The 15,485-nt window shown below is 34.2% G+C and overlaps 1 protein-coding gene across 1 annotated transcript in view; it reads right to left on the bottom strand.

Annotated features, from left to right (window-relative positions):
• LOC106105659 (SH3 and multiple ankyrin repeat domains protein 3) overlaps positions 1-15,485 on the bottom strand; it is a 96,590-nt gene that overhangs the window by 66,020 nt on the left and 15,085 nt on the right. The window contains exon 2 of the mRNA XM_013286083.1: positions 3,363-3,377. The gene's annotated coding sequence lies outside the window, so the exon portion shown is untranslated. The remainder of the gene's footprint in view (positions 1-3,362; positions 3,378-15,485) is intronic.

Here is a 15,485-nt window from a genome sequence, read left to right as displayed (position 1 = left end):
AGATTATCGAATCGACCGACAGTACCGAAGGTTGTGTGAGGTAACAGCCCGCGAGTACTGCATTCATTGCTTACTCTGCGGTTAGACCTATCGCTTTTTATTCAACTCAACCGATGTAACGGAGCTTTGACTTCACAATCGTGACTATCTAAGCTCATTCGAAACTTCCGATTGATAAAAAGTTGTAAAAAATAGTTCAGAAAAAAAAACAAGATGATATTTCGTTACGAAATTAACTTAATTTCGAAGCTAAATACTTTAAGAATTTTAAAATCACACTTTTTGGAATTAAATGAATACTATCAAGTTCGCAGAACCGTTTGTCAAGTGTTTCGATAGCGTAACATAAATCTACATTTTAGCTTTCTTAATATATCACTTTTATTCGCAAACAAGATTATTAATTTGTAGTCATAGGGTAGACAAAAGAGTAACGTCCGCTAGAGGGCGTCGGAAGGTCATTGTGAGGACACGCGCGTCGACACCCACAAGCGCTTGCCTCTTTGCGATGTGTCAGCTAAGCTTTCTTTTTCATATTGCTTGTATCCTTATATTTTGAGGACCTTTATTTAAAAATACATTTTTAGGTAATTATGTTTTGTCGATTGCATTTATAGTCGTCATTGGGACTCATAGTGATATAACTTAGTCATACTTTGGTTTTATTTGTTCAAAAATGCAAAAATATCGTATTTTCTATAATGGTGTCATTGAGTTATCGGTGTCAAAATGTCAACGAAGTGTTTTTATACAGCCATAAATATAGTAGAATATTGGACGTTGTTGAACAACAGAGGGCGCTTGAGTAACACTCAAAACTGAGTCAGAACTTCGGCGACTGCGTAACCACTAAGTGGGGGGAGAGTACGAAGTAAAAAAGAGAAGGGGGATCACTCGAAGTCAACAAGCGTCCTCTAGACCGCAGTTAATTACATTTTATAACAGTTCAAAAGGATTCTTTCATTTCACTTGACACCTACACCAAAAGTCGAGTGGATAATTCTATATTTAAGTAGGTTTAAGGTCAAGAGTGTAATAGAATATTTTTAGAATCAGGACTCGTTTCGTTTTTCTCACTTATTTGAGGGGAGATACGTAATATGTCTATTTAATTTAAGTTTAATTCACAAACATTTATGCATGTAAATGACAATGTAACTGGCCAGTAGGAAAAGCGTCCACTGAAACTGTAAACATTGAAAACGGAAGTGGGGTCGGAGCGGGCAATCAACGTTCCGGAAGTGACAATTTGATGTCGTCTCTGGTGAATTAGTTCGCAGCGAGCGTGCGGACTCAATATGAACAGCCCTCAATGCTTGCCATATTGCTGCTTCCGGGTCCAGTCTTTAGTAGATTATTTCTAATCGAAAATGTATCGAATTGAGTAGATTAGATGTTGCCAATGATAAATGATAAATTGAAATGTAATTTTAACTAGAGATGTAAAGAATTACATGACCTATGCTCATCAAAATAATAATTTTAGTCGGAACAGTTGCTTGCACCAATATAAAAAGATTGTTCTGTCTGTTTGTACAAAGAGAATGCGAGACTTTTAATTAGATAATGAAAATTATTGAGTACTTAACATTAGGATTATCTATGCAAATAATCTTAATCCTTAGGTATATTTTTGAATGGATTTTATCGCTTTGGAATTTATGTCACGGATTATTGATATTGATCCAGTTTGGATATGGCGACAGGAAATTCTATTTTCAAATCCATATTATTTTTGTTTTAACACATTCCATTTGGTATTAAAGAATGATAACTGAAATATTTCAAATGATATATCTATACGTGAAATTAGAATTTAGATAAAAAAACGAATACAGTCGTAGATATTATAATTTCTTTATATTTCGATATGTTTCTCGAAATCGTAAAATAAATGCCTCCTAAATCTACGATATTTTTAATAAATTTTAATTTGACTAACCCAGCCCTTAATATGTGTTATAGAGAGCAAATACCATCGCTAGTGTCCTGATTAGATAAATAATAAATAAATAAATTCATTTATTTAACAAAAAAAAGATAGATACTTATGTTAATACATACATAAAATTATTTTTATTAAATTATCCATACAAGTAAGATCGCGTGCGACTGAACATTACCTTAGCGTGCTCGTTGCCAATATCGTATGAGTGCAATGTAATAAATATATTATTACGTTCACCATTAGCCTTATAGGTCGATAATGACAATGTACAAGATAAAGTTGTTAAGTATAACTATTATAAGAAAATAACCCTTTTTTGTTTATAAACCATGTTCACAAATCTTTGTAGTTAATGCTTCGAACAAATGATAGTTGCAAATATTGTATATTTTGAGAAGGTAGAGTAGTTTGTAGAACTATAATGTGCCGACCCTCAAGTGGTGAAAGGAGCAATGGCAGGTTGATGATTTTAGAACCTAGTACATATTGATGAATCAATTATTGTCAAAAATTCTTCATATATTTATTACAATTTGTAACAGAAATATCATAGACTTAAAAACGACAGAAGAATAACTCGCAACTATTCACGGGAATAACTTCGGTTTATTAATATAAAGAAATTTACATTTCTAAGCACTAAGTAACAGGACATCGTTAAGCTATTTAGGTAGTGATTAAGGAACAAGTTAAAAATGTTATGTTCATTAGGACTGGATATAGAAATGGGATATCGGATAGTCCATACTAGGATGTAATAGCGTTTTGCATAAGTCGTCTAATGATGGCTAACTCGTTTGACCGGCGAGATGAGCTTGGATAGGTTATAAATAATTCTGATTAGAGATTCTCTGACATTTCCAACATGTAAAATTTACTAAGATCTTACTAAGCTGTCTTTAGAGCGTTGTCCTGTGTTATTTTTAAATCACCAGAAAATATTGTTTTTTTTTCTGAAAAAAATTAAATTCGATTTTAAAGAATCCTACAAAAAAAAAAACTATTTTTTAGTCGATTGAAATAATATCAGCGTGTGTTTTTATGGTAAAACTAACTCTGTCTATTTAAGTTACTATGTTGGTTTCAATGTAGTGTTAATGTCATTTTTTTTCAATTCTATTTACCTTAACCGAAACATTTATAAAAGGTATGAACGGAATCGCACCAAATCAACATCCGATACACGTAATAGGTCTCCTAGTGAAGGTGAACGTTGTTGATATACTTATTTATTTATAGATACTCGTACAGTTGCTTGAAACTAGATTCTTTATTATTTTTATTAAGGGACACTTTCTTAAATCAACTCTTTTTATATTATATGAAAATCGTTAAATATTCTCAATTACTTTCATTAGTTAACTAGCATAAGCTAATATACTTTAATAAAAATGTATTTAGTTATTCTGCTCACCCTGGAAACTGCTACCTGTAACAATATTACAATGATTAGTAGGTGTTGACTTCTTAACTTAGCAAAATAATATTCTCTATCTTGCCTTTTGCCAGGATTTCGACCGCGCGGAATTAAAAGTAAACGTTTAGGCTACAATCTCTAACAAACATCCATCCATCCATCTAACTATTGTAATATTATAAATGCGAAAGTTTAGATGGATGAATGTTTGTTAAGAGTTTGTAACCTAAACGGCTTACTGGAAGAACACATAGGCTACTTACTTTGTTTTTATTTAATTCTACGCGGACGGAGTCGCGGGCGAAAGCTAGTATTAAAAGTAGGTACAATGTATTGATAAAAAATTATAGTAAGATGTTCCATTGAACAGTAATTTAAGGGATTTGAATTGTAACATCAGTTTTGATATATTTTATATTTCTAATTATATAAAAGTATATGAGCAAAAAAGCTTTCCTACAAAAGGGCGTTCAATTTTCAGCTATTATTGTTTGAAACAAAATTAATTATCCAACGAAGCGAAATTGCTTTTAGAACAAAATGAACATCTTAATGATATTCATTAAATATTAAAACATTATTTTGAATATTTCAAAGTAGTAGCAGTGACCTTTTTCTTGTATGTAAATATGTGGAATACATTATTCTCATTCGAGGCATGGACGTAAAGTATTGACCATTACTGTCTCCACCGCGTATGTCTCATTAAAGATATTTAATACATTGAAAACGGAACAAAAATAAACGTTGAGCAACGCGTTTCTTCAGAATCGTCTATTGTTTAAGATTACTAAATGTTTGATTTTATGCGCCATTTTGTTGTGTGGAAAATAGCAATGTCTTAGACAACTCTCATAACAACGGTGAAATGAAATTCTTGGATATACAACTAATAAAATTGATTTTCTGAGATAACAAAATTTATAACAGAGTGACAATAATCGTTAAATTACATCTAAGAACAAAAATATTTAAGTTGCAACATGTTGCAAGCCATTGTTTTATAATAATGACATAAGTAGGTTCTACTTTGAAATACACAAAAAAATAGAAACATGATTTTAATCTAAAGTATTTGCACTAAAGCTTAACATAGTTTAACATCAGAGTTCGTGTCTTATTAGATCTCTATCAAGCGATTGAGATCAATAGTAAACCAATTTTATTAAAAGCAAAAAAAAAATCAGGATTATCATGAGTGCAAATTACATGTTCTGTAGTCTACCATTATGTTGTCTTTTAAAAAAATAGACCGTGCAGTGTGCATGTGCTCGTCCACCTCCTTGTATGGAGACCTTGGAATATCGAATAAGGTATACTAATCACTTTAGGAAGAATAACGCATAATTGTGTAAAAAAGGTGATAGCTCGTGGATTGAATTTCTACAGCATCCATGAGAAAGGAAGATTTTTGTAAGATTCAGTTTAATTAGCTATCATACACCCGCGAGCCCTTCCTCGAAAAATGAAAACAAAGTATGTAAGTTGCCTATGTGTTCTTCCAGACCATCGATGCCGAATTTCATCGAAATCCGTGCAGCAGTTTAGGCTAAAAACTTTAACAAACATCCATCTAAACATTCGCATTTATAGTACTAAAAAGATAATAAGATTTAAACGCAATGTTTTTTATTTGTTTTTACAAGATCGTATCACGATGGTATGTTTTTAGAAGACGTATCACTTTTCATCATGATGTTTCGAAATACTTACTGGTATTAAAATTACGAAGTCAATCTCAGAGATAACATTTTCCACAACCTAATAGCTCCGTTGTATCAAATACGAATATTAAACTGCACAGTGATTGTATGCTTTACTAGTTAGAGTGCTGCTAACTTTTGGTTGTGCGTAGGTGGTCCTTCTCGTTGGTGGTCTCCATTGTTTTCTATTCATGCGTAGTTTAAACACGCTTTAATGTATGTATCTTTTTTTATAATATAAGGTGGCAAACGCGCAAGCAGCCACCACCACCGAAATGGAAAGCGACCGCTGCCCATAAACATCCACCATTGCAGGTGCCTACCCTTAATTGAATGAGGAGGAGACGTAAATAAAGAGGATATTTCCCCTTCCTATGCGTCTCCTCTACCGTCAAATCCACTTTTCTTAAATCTATACTAAAACTTTTTAATTCTTACCAAGGTTTACTTTATTAATTGCTATCTTATTTTTGTACTGGAATAACATTTGTTTTCATAAAAAATATAAGTATTGCAACCTTTTAGATATTATTTGGTTATAATACATTCATACTCGTAACATAGCGGGGTAAACATAAGTCGGATTTCAATTAGATGTAAATCGAAAATCTCGTATTTCTCTTGTATATGAAAAGATCGTAAACTCATTCAAATCAAGGATCAAGACCGAAAGATTACACAATAATATACATAGTAAAGGATATTAATGCCGACAATGTTCATATAAGATAGTGAACCTTGAAGAGACGTATTAGGAACGGATGCCTCCATGTAAGTCTATCAGGGCCAGACTGCGGTCCGCCATTTTTTTGTACAAACTACCGCCACCTACAGGTTATGTGATGCGTTAAAACTGGCATTTGGAATATCTTACTTCTTACAAATATATAAATGCGAAATTGTATATGGATGGATGTTAGAATTTGTATCCAGAACTGCTGATGGGATTTTAATGAAACTTTGCATAGATATAGGGGATAGTCTGGAAGAACACATTGGTTGTTTACTTTTTCTTTGGTTCCACGCGGACGGAATCGCTGGCGAAAGCTAGTTAAAAAATAAATCTTATAGAATATATAATCAAGTTTAGTAATAGCTACCCTATTGATGTAATATAAACTTTTATAAATAACAGCATGTGAAATTAGTGTTTAACATTTTACTATGGCCGATAACAAAGAATGTTTTCCTTCATTTCCGCGAGCACGTGTTTGATTACAGAAACAAGTGCTTTGATTGACCGTTACAGCATGCATCAGTTGGTCCGTCGATCTCCATCAGTGCGGAGCGAGGTAACGGTGTGATACGCTGCCTACGGTCTTGCTTGCATTAAGTGATTAGCTAATTTCACACGAAGGTGGCACAGTACGGTAGAGCAAGAGTAGGAGGGCAGTACTGTATTTTTATTGAACACTTACTATCAATATAATAATTCTTTCGCACCGTGAAATTCTGCTGCTGTGATACTTGTTGTCTATAGTTTCTGGAAGGGTTCGAATGCGAAGACAATGTGATTTTATGCTTCGACTGTCAAAAAGACAACGTCTACCTTAAAACAAGAGCTGTCCTCTTTTTTCCTACTGTTCTGCTGCATTGGACTACCCTCGTATGAAACCGGCATTAATGTTAATTATACTGATACAGCGGAATTAGCAGCCGGATGCACTAAGTATCATTTAGTTTATGTTATACGCTAAGTTTTGTAACGAGCTTAGACGTTATTGAGCCATTTAGTGATAGTATGATTTCTAACTTTATGTAACGCTAATAACAGATGTCAACATCCTTTAATAACGACTATAAGGGCCTGTCTTAACACTGGCTGATAGAGGCTTAAATGACGTCACTGTCAGATAAGGAAAGAAAATCCGATATTTCCATCACATATTTTTACAATTTGGTGGGACAGGCCCTAAGTCAACTAAATTTAGCACATACATCATACAAAAGTATAAAACAATAATAACGGTTCCAAGTTCTAAATTAAATGTGCAGAGTCACGTTTACTTAACATTTTATTGTATGTATCGAATAAAAGTTTGGTGTTAGAAAAAGTTTGATAACGGTGGAGTTCCTGGTAATGTGGTAAAAGAACATTGCGCTCGCTTCTAACTGTCCCTTGCCCTCTTGACCGATACTCGACAACGCTCACCTTCCTTACATATTTTCTTTCTTGTAGTGCAAGTTATAAGAGTCTTGTTCTACCGCGCGACTCCATTCTCGATGAATAAAAATACTCAGTATGTAGGATGTTTTCTTCTACACTATGTTCTACAACTTCGCTTAATTTAATCTAGATCCGTTCATCCGTTCTGGAGATACCTAGTAACATCCATCCATCCATCAATCTAAACTTTCACATTTATTGTATTAGTAAGAAGAAATATTAAGTTACGTGAACACTTACTTATTGTGAATGGTAAGCGGCTTAAGAAAATGAAAAAAATTAAACTGTCATTACCAAAATTTTAAAATAATTTCGGACAGCCGGACAGAAAAAAAATCGATTCTCCTGTGTATGTTAAAATCTCACAAGGTATTTTATAAACGGCCAGGCATCAGAAAAAGGCTTTTAGAAGTTTATAAAGCTATAACTAGACACAACTGGGATTTTAAACTTCTCTAGAGACAACGCTCGACGATAAAGTAAAAAATACGCTCTAAGCTTATGAAATGCAGCCTACTCATTACAGCGGAGTTTTTGCTAGAGTCCGAGGTACTTGGGCATCGTTACGGACAGAGTTTCATTGATTGACTCGCCGCCGCGCTGCAGCGGTCACTGAGTTACCTGCTATATCCACACATTGAGGTCTAACAACGCGTATTTACAATAAAAGATATTGTATTTTGATTGTGAGAACTTTATACAGATAATGTCAATAGTGAAATAACTGCATAATAGAAAAAACTACAAAGTTAATTGTATGAAGTAACTTAATATTAGTCTTTTAGTGTTGGTTGTATAAATAAAAAGAAATATCTTTGCATTACAGATGGAAACACAAAAGACCCTACTATAAAATACTGTTGAAAATAATTGTCGTCGTACCAAAACACTAGAGCGGAGGCTGTGGAGTGAATCCTTGTGAAAAACCAGGACATGTGTTGCTTAGAGTCGCGCCTCGCTGAGGACCTTTGACAAAGTAATGACGCCGCGGAGACAAAGCCACCCTCACTCTCCTTTCCCCATCCCTCCCCCAAGACCCCCGAAAGGGAGGGAACATCCTCTTTAGCGAGGGTATCTGTGCCTTGAGAGGGTAAGGCCATTGTTTAGGCGATTCCTTCGAATATTTATTTTTAGTACAAACGACTATTTGCTGGAGCGTTATAAGCGAAACGTGAAACACTTTGAACCCTTCGGTTTAGGCCTATGAGGGAAGGAGAGGGAAATATGTCACCCTACCTCTCATTGTTTGTATTTGACGCAGTTGAAAGTGCCCGTTGTCTATGTTTATCAAGTGTTGTGTTATTAGTTGCTAATTAGGGAGGTTATTTCCCGGGAACTTAGGAAGTAACATTTTACATCTTGTTTTCATTTTCTAGATAGTGTTTGTATTGCATTAGGTATAATATTTAACGTATAGAAACTAGTATAGTTAATCTCTTTGTTATTGTGGTCTCAAATTACCAAGCTAGAAATCTTTGTAATTTCACGAATTCTTTCTCTGTTAGAAGTTAGTTTCGCAGCTCTGTGGTTCTTTTTGACGCCAGTCCCCGGCGCGTACGTACAGGCTGGTGCTTCGCCCCTGTCGCCTACCGCCGTATGAATAGAGGATCGCATATTGTATGTGGCATTTTAAGAGCCTTCCAGTGTTAATGTGTGTAACAAAGCTTATCCCCTCTTCGTGATGCGGGGATAAACTATTTTTAGACATCGAGCTTTTACAAAGTGTCGTTTATTGTAAGTAGAGGATAAACACGAAAGGATTTCGACAAATATTCATTTTTTAAATTCAATAACAAGATACTTTGTTGTTTAAAATGATTAATGATTTTGAAATCTTCCACGCCAAAAAAATTTTTGACTCTTAAAACGTAAACTGGAATATAATAATTTCAATTTAAGTAAAGGAAGCTTTAATATTTTTCTTTTTATTACTTTATAGAAACTAGGTAATTTGCGTTTTAAATAAAAATCAGGACAACAAAAATTACCTTTGAGAATAAAAGCCAGGAAATAAAGACACAAAATTAAAGAGTAAAAAAACAATGTAGAGACAATCCTCCGTTACGAAGGGGAATTAAACAATGCTCTAGTTTCAAACGAGGTAGGCAGCGGGCACAAAACACGTGTCTCACTTCCCCGTGATCATTAACCCTTTGTATCTTGATTAGTATATCTCGAACAGACATACGGACTGTGCTCTCGATGTAGACCGGTTTTTTAGATGTTATCGTTGCATTATTTTAAACTGTGCTTTCGTCACTATAACGGTAACAAACCGGTTACGTAAGCATACCTTTAGTATTTTTGGCAGCAATTAGTGATGTAGGTTAACTTTTCAAGGGTTTAAGAATAATATAATGAATTATTTAACGGCTATCACTCACGGTGGTGGCACCGACTACACTCGCCCTGAAGATAAATCCCCGATGGGTCCGAAACTAGTCGGTGTCACCACCGGAAAAATAAACTTGAGTGATAGCCGTTAAATAATGAGCTATAGTAATGTCTCACGGGAGTTTAATCAAATCAATATTATATCGAGTGTACAATTTGGTTTTAAATGTTTACTCGTTATAAAACAATTCTACTTTACTAAATTTAAACAGCTGAGAATTCAGTTATACTCGTATAAATACAGAAATATTAATCTCGACCTACCATTAGGTGAGCCGTTTAAATTCGTATTAACCAAATAAACATGTTAACAACAGTAGCTTTCAATTGCTCGGATTGGATTTCACACGAGTACTGTAATTACCTTATTTTAATACGTCGCACTATTGATATCAATTATTTTTAGGAACGTTTGAGAACCGGTGAGCAATTAACAATGAAAACTTTACAAGGCAAAGTTGACAAGCATGTTCCACGTGCAAAAAAACTTTGATTATGAAATTTATGATCGAAATTTTTTAAGGGTACGGAGCAAACGGGTAGCGGGATCACCGAGATGTTAAATGACACCTAGAGATCCGCAATAGTAGAGGAACTGCATATGCGTTGCCGGCCTTCGAGTAAGTGAAATGCTAGCTTCTTGAAAGAGTTAGTAAGTAAGAGTAAGTTATTAAAAATCCTGTACACTATTTAATTTTAAATGACCTCGTATTGTTTTATAAATTGTTACCTAAATGCAGCAATATTGTAAAGAAAGACGTTTTGTTACGAAAACGGCTAAGTGTCCGTTTTCGAACATAGACTGTGCATGTCCTAAAATGCTCCAAGACTCCTAGAGAGTTTATTCAGATCTGGTATAATTTATATTCGCACATTATTAGAGCTGGTTATAACTCAATTTCGAGTATAGCGTACTATTGGCACATATTAAATATGTTATTGTAACAATTTGTATCGGCATAATCGCTTTATAATATCGGTGGTTGCGTGTCGCGGCTGCAGTGCGTTCTGGTCGTGTTGGCCAACACCTAAACTACTGACATTATCTGATGTTACTTGTTCTCGATTAGATAGGGTTGCCACTGACGTTAGCAGTGTTAGTTCACTGTTTGTTCATCCAACGTGAGACTGGCAATGCAACATTGACGTTTCTTAGGAATAAACTAATTTAGTCAACGTTAGTGTCCATGAGAACCGCTTGACGTAGCTAGTTTTTGTAACATTTTCTAATTTTAAAGTCATATCCATCTTTATTCTATTATAATAAGAAAGGTTTTTCCTTAGTTTCATCAAATGTTTTTCATTGCATACTTATACGATGACTGTTCTCTAAATAAAGATATATTTATCTTTAAAATCTAATTTATGGCAGCCCTAGTGTTTTGAAAATGATAGACAGCAATAAGCGCTGATCTGGACATGTAACGAATTAGCAACTGCCTTGCCACAGACGCGTAGACTTCACCGCGGGAACATATTTTGGTCTTACGATGACCGCATTTGAAACCAATTTTGATTAATAGTTGAGTAAGAAACATTGTTGCATTCTAATGCTTTAACATTCATATTATGACTTGGTAAAATATACTTTTTGTAAAAGGGACTTTCAGAGAAGTACTACAACAGCTTCCTTTAAGATTAACGAGACTTTATAAAGTGCCGTGTTTGTTAACAAAATGCTCAGTTGAACGATTTCAAGCTCGTCGAAGGCATCGATTTGGCAAGTATTTGTCCCCAGAGTATTGCTTGACAGACACTTCGCTTCACTGAACTGTATTAGTACACTATGTGTTTGAATTTCACAGGTTTCTGCGTTTTAATCTATATTATAATAATGTAAAGACGTCATGTTTAGTAGATCTCATGATGTACAAAAAAAATAATCGTAGTAATGCGGAAAGGGAAGATATTTCGCAATGAAGAGAATGTAGATCATTACAGATCCATTTTCATTCAACAATCTTAGAAACAAAAACAGTTTTGCGTTTTATTACAACCGTCTGTCACCTGAGTGCTGCGTAATGTCTTTGTAACGTCTTCAAACATAAAATATAGGCTTTTATGAACAGAAGCAGATAAAGTAGTAAAGTTATACTAAGGTTAATTGTACAAATGATTTTTATTCAATTGCTTTTAGAATTACCAGCTTAGAATATCCCAGATTCATTAAATAAAGATTTGATGTTTAAAATTATGATATGTCAAAAAAATCCACCATTTCATGCTTTTAATTAGGTCTTTTAAAGTGAAGGTGACAAACTTTGGAACACATTACTGAGCTACGAAATGATACTAACGCCTGCGAAGAGTCGACAGAGGTTAAAAAAAAAGAAAGTAGCCCGTGTCTTTCTAGACTATGCTATACATCTATGCCAAATTTCATCGAGATCCGTTTAATCACAGTTTTGCTTTTATAACGTTGGTAAGATTTAATAAAAGTAGATAACTTATTTAATAGTTACTGATTAACAATGTTGGCGCCGCTCAACAAATTGCATCGTTAACTGGCGTGAATGCAATAACTCCGCTCGGCTTATTCATTATTAATTCTACCCTACTCTACATCCCGGGCCATTAATCATTCTTATTGTTTCATACAAAAACTTTAAATTCCAAACTATAATAACCCATTCCATGTTAACACGAAATATATCTATCAGTCAGGAGATTCATTTTACGTTAGAAGCTCGGCACGTAAAGGTCGGAAGTCAAAGCCATTTTATCTGTCCTGTTATTACGATTTTAGTCCTTTTCTTCTTATTTTACTTTTCACTTGGAATGATAAATAAAACAATAGTAAGGCTTTAGGAATCCAAAACATACCTTATTACTTTTGGTAAAAGCGTATACAAAAGTACGTACCAATTCTGAACTTCCAAAACATATACGTGATATGAATCGAAGCCTTCCCCTCCCTGTCACAGTTCATTAGTCCAGGACATGTTGGAACCTGTTTATAAAGTAGGTTACGTACTGGGGAGAGCGTCAATAAAATGGTAATGCTGAGACAATATTACTGTTGCCCTAATACATTACGCGCAGGTTGAAACAACCAACAATGTTGTTTCGAATAATGTATCAACGAAACGAGCAATGTATATCGTACAATATGAAACACGACGTGTATGTGAATATTCATGCTCTTATTTTCCATAGCGTCCGTGATAACTATGTTAGTTTGTTTTAACGAGACAAGCATAGAACTATTATTATAGACATTTCACTAAAAGTATCGAAAATAATGTTTTCGACGAGCTCAACTGGCTTTTTTATGGTAAATGCGAACAAATATATTGATACTAGCTGTTCCCGTGCGACTTCATACGCATAAAATTATGAAAAATTCATTTTGTTGTTTACATGTGTCAAATTATCAATTACAAATGTCAAAGTGAATTATGACAAACCATGGCAACCTTGCTTTCTTGATGTTGGCAGTAACTTATGATCTCTTTCCCACATTAGGATTTTTATCCAAAATATTAAACCCCCAAGTTTAAAGCATGACGTAAGTGTGGGGCATTTTATTTAAAATAAGAGTTATTCAAAAATATGCCGTAATTGCTGACATCTTAGGCAACAAAGAAGTGTGTGTTTACGCTTTATTATAATAAGAACAGATTTAGTTTTCGTCGTTGACCACCTTGGTGTTTACGCCGCTCTTTTTCCCCCTTTTACTATATAAAAAAAAATTAGATATAGGTTGCTTTTAACAACTTCTATTATCATTAACAAACATTAAAAAAGTTTTTAAGAATTCAGAAACCGGGTTATATTATTCCAATCTTAAACAAGTAGGACTATGGATTCAAGAATCTGTCAACTTATTACACTGCTGTAGTTTTAGCAATATTACTTTGATGGGGTCTTTAATTGTATCGAAAGTGGCTACTTTTATCTAAATTATTTTCATTGAGAGCGCCATTGCGGACCTTGTAAGGCACCGCAGAGCCGTTTTGCGATTGAAATCGGCTTTGAATAAAAGACATACGGAGGGATTGGAATAATTTTGTTTTACCAAGTCTCAAATAATTGCATTTCCAAACATGAAATATTAAAATCCATACAATAATCAAGTGCTACTTAAAGTTAAACGTAAGTTATATTTATTAATAACAATATCAACAGGAGATATTTCCCTAGTTAAAGAAGCCGCATTGCTTAGTTATTGAACTTTAAGTTATAGATGGCGTTGTTTTACATTGGAATGTGATGCAGCGACAACAATCAAGTAGACAGTGGCCGGACAAATAGACACGCGAGCCGGCGCACGCACACGCAACTTTTTCACGCACTGTAAAATGTTTTAAAACAGTAAGTTTTTATCACTCTTTCTTATACTCAAGATTTAAGTTATCAGTTTACAATATTAGCAATTTCCTAATCGTCCAAAGCTTTTCAAAAGAACACCAACATAATCATCGAGTTATAAAAAAATGAAGCAAAAACTACCAATATAGCATAAATCTATTACATACTACAAAGGTACATCATTCATTCTGGTCGTTATCTGACAGAAAATAGAAGAAACACGTAATCCATTGTAAAATAGTAAGGTTGCGTTCACACTATCAATGACAAAGGGCCATATGGAAAGGCTTCTCGGAACGCCGGGAACATGCCGCGAACATCCTGCGATCATTGTCCGCCCGCTGGCGTTCCCACGGGCTCACTGCTAACAACTTATTGTTAGCCCAATTGTTGACAATACATTCATACTAGATGAGGTATTCTTTCCACTAAAAGTAAGAGTAAAACAGCACAATTGTAAGAGTTGTATAAAAGTACATTTTGTTTATTAATCAGCAAAATTTAATCTGATTATTTGAACTTATAATTCGTAAAAGTACATTGTATAATTTAAAAAACCGAAGAATCTAACCGACACTAAAATCTCGCAATGACCTCTGATCTGCAACGGCATCGACAATAATGTCTCTTGTTACCGTGACATAGAGTCGATAATAATTAGAGAAATTTCAGATGTCATGCAATAACAAGGCATATAGAATAAAAGAAAGTGCCACAGATTATCTAAAAAATCGAAACAATTCATTACGTAATAATATTATGAAATTTTAAGAAATAGTCAAGATATTGCTCAAGAAGCAGAATGGACCACGTAAATGTAAAATTAAAGCCCAATCTTATGTTCAACACTTCCGTAGACTCAACAATTACACTTCAAAGTCGTTATTAAAGTAAACAGCGAACCAGTAGCGTATAGCATTGAAGATAAATCCTTTACAGCTCTCCTAGCAGGAGTATTGCATTTACAAATCGTAAACGTGTATTTAGATATGAATGTACAAGTTAACCAGTTAACACATATCATGTTAAATGATGGTAGTTGAAACCTATCGTGTGTTGTAGCATTACATGAGGTTCGCATGCCATGATACATCGCGCTTGAACGCCCACCCGGCTCTTAACAACTATGAATGATCACCAACAACAAACATTACGAATATATTTTTACAAGGATTGTAATCAGTTTAACTAATAAAATTCCTATTCTATAACCGTCTAGGAATGTTCTTCCTGCTGACCTTTGACTAAACTATCGCACAACTGATTTGCAATTGCCGATTGTTTTGCAGCCAATTCAACTGTTCCACAAATAAAAAACGATTAGTGTGCGCACCTCCATATAAGCTCATAGGAATCAAAGCGAGACTCGACAGTTGTGCGATAGTTTAGTTTCAAGTGTACTCACGCTCATAATTACACAACTATGCTAAAAATGTCACTAATTTCAACTCTATGTTTTCAAGCCTCTCTACATACCCCTATATAATACAACCAAATTCATCATCATCAAATAAACATCAAACTTATCATTGGGAAGTAACAAGA

Source organism: Papilio polytes, unplaced genomic scaffold (assembly GCF_000836215.1).
Source record: "Papilio polytes unplaced genomic scaffold, Ppol_1.0 DF822733.1, whole genome shotgun sequence".
NCBI classification, from domain to species: domain Eukaryota; kingdom Metazoa; phylum Arthropoda; class Insecta; order Lepidoptera; family Papilionidae; genus Papilio; species Papilio polytes.
Note: the sequence above shows the minus strand (reverse complement) of the source record. Positions and strands in the feature narration are given on the sequence as shown.